The sequence below is a fragment of the Capra hircus genome, chromosome 3 (assembly GCF_001704415.2).
Source record: "Capra hircus breed San Clemente chromosome 3, ASM170441v1, whole genome shotgun sequence".
In the NCBI taxonomy this organism is placed as follows: domain Eukaryota; kingdom Metazoa; phylum Chordata; class Mammalia; order Artiodactyla; family Bovidae; genus Capra; species Capra hircus.
Window position 1 is genome coordinate 27,584,626 of NC_030810.1, and position 5,854 is coordinate 27,590,479.

At 39.8% G+C, this 5,854-nt stretch overlaps 1 pseudogene; it reads left to right on the forward strand.

The window, feature by feature from the left end:
- LOC102181830 lies at positions 345 to 2,154 on the forward strand (annotated as a pseudogene).

Genomic DNA, 5,854 nt, shown 5'->3' on the forward strand with positions numbered 1-5,854 from the left:
TATAAGAAGATGTATAAAATGGATTTCTGGATAGTTGGAGTGTTCTGATTTTCAGACCATAATGCTGAACTGGGTAAGAAATTAAAGAATTCTAATGGAAAACCTGATGACTTCATAAAACTGTTAGCAAAAAGGATTAGTAACATAGGACTTGGTGAACTGGTGAATATGCTTATAATTTTTATGGTTTATATCTGAAAAATTACTGGCTTGAATATATATTTTCCGGGTAAAAGGAAAATCTTCCCCTCAAAATAATTATGACTTACAGCAATTTGGTAAAGTATACCTTTGTAAGCAGAATTTAAACATTTATGTTTTCTCTCTATCTGCTCCCTCCAGAGACTGGAAACTCTTGGGTTCCCAGCAGCCTCATCAGATAAATTAGAGCCCCATGCCACCTGCTCCTGCCTCACCGCTGTTCACTCTCCCCGAAGAACAAGTTGGTCAGGAAGCCATGCTGCTGCCATGGCCTTCAAAGACACCAGCAAGACTCTCATGGAGCCAGAGGTGGCCATTCACCAGATTAGGATCACCTTCACCAGCCACAATGTGAGGTCTATGGAGAAGCCATGTGCTGGTCAGCGGTGCAAAGGAAGAGTCTCAAAGTGAAAGGACCTGTTCGGATGCCTACCAAGACTCTGAGAATAACTATAAGGAAAATTCCTTGTGGTGAAGGTTCTAAGACTTGAAATTGATTCCAGATGAAAATCCATAAGTGACTCATTGACCTGCACAGTCCTTCTGAGATTGTCGAGCAGATCACTTCCATCAGTATTAAGTCAGGAGTCAAGGTAGATGTCACCATTGCCAATGCCTAAATCAACCTTTTTAATAAGTTGATACTCAGCTGTTTAAAAAAAGAAAAAAAAGCTTCAGCAAAGCAAAAAGTAGTCCATTTGATCAATTAGAGTTATACAAATCATAAATCAGGTCAAGTTTATTGAGACCAGATTTATTTTACAAACAAATTAGTCTTAATTTGGTTATATTTGATAGATATGAAGGTTATTTTAGAGAGAAAAAGATTATGTTTCAATGAATGTTAAATCCCAATTTTATTAATGGAGGTCTGTATTTCCTAAGATTCGCTTCCTGGATAGTTCCTTGTTGTTATATTAATATAAAGGTTAATTGAATTATTAAAAGGATACTCGAAATTTTTTCTGAGCTAATCTCAGTAATTTATCTTTGAATGAAGGTCAGATGCCCCATGACCTATGACCAGGGATTGTGCATACTGGAAAAGAGAATGTAAAGGACGGTCTCCAACCTAGACGGAAGGACACTTATCAGGTCCTCTTAACTAGCTCATGCACAGTGAAACTGAAGGGATTTAACTTTTGGATTAATTCCCACTTGCAAAGACCCTTACATTGGACTAGCCTATAGAGAAGATGGCCACCCTCAATATCCCCTTAAAACAACACTCAAATGGAGAGAAATTACACTCATACTAGGATGAGAAGAAGACATCAGAAGTAGACAGCTAGCCCAAGATCCTGGACCTGACTCATATGATCATTTATCTTTTCTTGACTTCTTGGTACTTTGTTTATGAATCGAATGTTTTCTTATCATGAGCACGATCATACGCTAATTTAAAAAATCAATACAGTTGTTGAGTTTGCTGCTAGTTAGCTATGTTAGTACTTTTGTGTTACCGTGGTGGATTTCTCTCCTCCAAGGCTCTGATTGAATAGCCCTTAAGAAATTATTTTAGAAGAAAGAAAGTTCAGCCCTATCCAGGCTACTCTTGATGTTATTAGATGGGATCCCCTCACCTAGCCAATTAATAATACTTGCTCTGACCCTGGCCATAAAAATGAATTTTCTGGACTTCTCTGATGTTCCGTTTGTTAAGACGCCACACTTCCAGTGCTGGGATCACGAGTTCTATCCCTAGTCGGGGAACTAAGATCTCACGGATGAACACAGGCGAAAAAGAAATTAAAAAGTTTTCTTGTCCTCCAAAGTTACCCAAGCTTAATCAGAGTAACAAGCAAAATTTCAACCAAGGAATAAAACCTGCCACAATTATGGAATGGATTTCTGAGGTTAACACCAGTCTATGCCTCCTGGTGGCTCAGACAGTAAAGCATCTGCCTGCAGTGCGGGAGACCCGGGTTTGATCCCTGGGTTGGGAAGATCCCCTGGAGAAGGAAATGGCAACCCAGTCCAGTACTCTTGCCTGGTAAATTCCACGGACTAAGTAGCCTGGTAGGCTACAGTCCATGGGGTCGCAAAGAGTTGGACACGACTGAGCAACTTCACATACATACATATGCTCATTTAAGTTTTAAGGTCCCTATTTTCTTGGGAGCAATTAAATTATACTAAGGATAACCAGCCTAATAACACTAGGAAGTTGGGCTGGGAACCTTATGGACAGTGCCAATATATCATTTCCCTGAAAGATAAGGCTTGGAACAGAGCAGAATAAGTCAGATGACCTGGAGATACACTGAACTACACCTAATGAAAGTTCTTGGCTTATGGCTTTAATACTGCTGTTGTGTGTTAGTCACTCAGTCATGTCTGACTCTTTGTGACCCCATGGACTGTATCCTGCCAGGCTCCTTTATCCATGGAATTCTCTAGGCAAGAATACTGGGGTGGGTTTCCATTCCCTTCTCCAGGGGATCTTCCTGACCCAGGGATTGAACCTCGGTCTCCTGCATTGCAGGCAGACTCTCTACTGTCTGAACCTCTGACCCAATAGTACTGCTATCTGTGTTATTTGTATTTGCCTGTTTTACAAGATTACTATTTCTTGCATTACCAGATGTGTGGCTGAGCCTCTGACAAAATAGATAGTTCTATATGTGACCAATGATTGTAATAGTATAACTCTACATGTGGGAAGATACAATATGAGGGTTTCTTTTTTTCCTGGATCATAATAGATTAGTAAGACAGGTGGTCTGGAGACCTTTGACTATTGTTAAATAAGACCTAGCCCAATACTAGCACATTGAGTGGACTATTAGCAAAATCTTCACCAGACCTAGGAATGAGCTTTTCTAGCATCATGGGATGAAATGGTCATGAAATGCCTCCTAAAACATGGTCAAATTTATAACCATGAGGGGGCCCTGTAACCTACAAACTGGCATTTGTCATGGGCACTTGCCATCTACCTCTACAAGGATTAAATCATGTGCTACTGCAGCAGCTGATTTTCAACACCCCCTGAAAGGAATTCAGGGTAGAGAGTAGAGATGAAGCATTCTGTGCTCTGGGAAAAATTGGCAGAACAGGTCTTCAGATAGTTAGGTATTTTCAGAAGTCAATTTTATGAGCCCAACTCTTGTATCTCCTCATACCTAGAAAAGCATAAAAATTCTTAATGGTGATGACTGCTCCTTTGTGAATAGCAGAAACCTTCTGCAAAAAACTAAGTGTTTGATTGCATGTACTTCCCCTTCACCAAAATCACATATATACTGACCTTCCCCTGCTTTGAAGCAGTTTCTCAAAGCTATCTGAAATGCTGTCTCAGGCTACAGTCCTCATTTTGCTGCAAATAAATTTAATCACTGCTTTCACATTGTAAATTTTTAAGTCGGCAGATCTTTGAGATCTAAGAATTTAATTCTCCCCTTGTGTTTGAAGATCTCCCTCCTACTGAGTAAATGTTTATTGAGTTGAATCAAATAAAAAGATGTTGAATTTTGTTTCCATTTAATCTGATTCATTTGTTCTGTATCATCTTCTGGAATTCCATCTAGTTCATATTTGGAGTTGAAAACCCTCAGTAAAAGCCAAACAATAAGAAGCTACCAGAGTCAGCACATTAGTATAGCCATCTAATTAGCTCAGAATAGAAGATTATGCATTTAGGGCAATAAATTCTGTTTTAAACATGGAATTCTCATAGTTTTATTTTCAGGAGACTAAATAATTGGGAGATAGAATTGTTCACAAAACTCCAATTGATGTTTCTGAGAAGGCAGAAGAATGAAAAAATCCAGATGATATATTAATGACTGAAAGAAATTGGCTTGAAGTACTGAAGATAGTTTTGATAGTTTTAGTGATAGAACACAACCCACTTCAAAGGCCAAAGTTGGGAAAATAATTATAACTCTGATGGTACAAATAAAATTTCAAGTGAGGATTTGTTTCAAGTACTCATTGTACATAATGCTAACTCTGATAGAGCAGATGCTTCATGCCTAGGCCCCTAAATATGATCCTCTGAGTATATATGGAAAGGCAGACATACCTTTTTCAAAATGCTACAGAAGCCCAGAGGAAGAAATTAGTATGAAGAACCCAACTTTGAACTGGGATGACTAGGACTGTCCAGCAGAAGGGAAGAGGAAGGGCATCCCAGGCCTGTACACAGGTGTGGAGATTTGCATATGCAAGACTTGGTGAGTGGGTCCTGTGTGGGCAGAGGGTGGATCATTTTGTTGTGCCTGGGAAGAGGGGCAGAGTCAGGACACAGGTGACAGGAGGGAGATTGGATCAAAGTCTTGAAAGGCTTCCAGTGCTGTGCTCAGGAGTTTGGAATTTATCCTGAAAATAGGAGTTTGAGCAAAAGATTATGTGATTATATTGCACTTTAGGTAGATCATTCTCGTATTACTTTGACTTGAGTGATGGAGGCCAGGAATCCTTAGCAAACAGTTGTGGTAGTGTGGGTAAGAGATGTTTAGTGCTGCAACAGGGACCATGAAAATGAATAGGAGAGGTCATATTTAAGAGCTGTGACCAATTTAACTTAATTTACAGTTTTAATTAATTGTGCATTTAATTTACAGTTAAACTTTTCTTTCCTTTAGATCACTTCTGAATGTATTAACTTTGTGTTATAACATCATAGTCATTTTATGCAAGACACAGGCTGAGAATACATTTGCTGCCTTCTTGTCTCACAAGCATCACATGCTGACTGTACCTGAGATGGAACTTTGATTTTTCTTCACTCCCACTGCATTCTTCCTTTTGGCACTACCATCCCCTCAGTTATTCAGGCCAAACACCTACATCATCCTTGGTCTTTCCCCTCCCCCTTAGACCTCTCTCATTCCCAGCAGCAAGGCGTATGGATCCTATGTCCAAAATATATTTTGAATCCACTGCCTTCTCTTCATCTCCACTGGCAGACTGCCTCCACTGCGGTCCAGACCACCACCATTTCCTATCTGGACCTCTTCAGCAGCCTCATAACTCTCTCCCCACCTAAGTTCTTGCATCCCAGCCTGGCCACTGCACACTGTTGTAAGAATAATCACAACTATTTCACTTTCCTGTTGAATCATTTCAGCCAGTTCCCGAATTCCCTACTTTGGCCTGCATGATCTTGTCCCTGCCCAGTTCTCCAATTTCATTTCATGCCATTCTCCCTCCATTACCTGTACTCTAGTAACTGGTACTGTTTTACTTTCTTTTAACATAACAAACTGTTTTCTACCTTAGGATCTTTGCAGTTTCCTCTGAATGGCTAGCTCTTTTTCTTCCGTTAATTGGGTCTTAGCTTAAATTCACTTGCTCAGAGACATCATTCCTTGACTGCTTTACCTAGAGTAGGTTTTTCTTTTTGTTTGTTTTCTAATACTTGCAATTATTTTTGTGTGTTTACTTCTTTTTCTCTTAGAAAAATATAAACTCAGTGAGGGACTGTGTCTCACTTGTTCACTGTTAGACTTCTAGTACCTCAAACAAGGCTTAGCATGTGGCAAGCAGTCATTAAACATGTATGAAGTGATAGAAGGGAAGGGAAAAGGAGGGAGAAATGGATGGAATGTGTGGGGAGAGAGAAAGAGAAAAGGAAGGAGAAGGGGTAGGGAAAGAGGAAAGAAAGGCTTTGCTTACTGAGCAGCTGCTAGGCTCTTGACTCCATCAA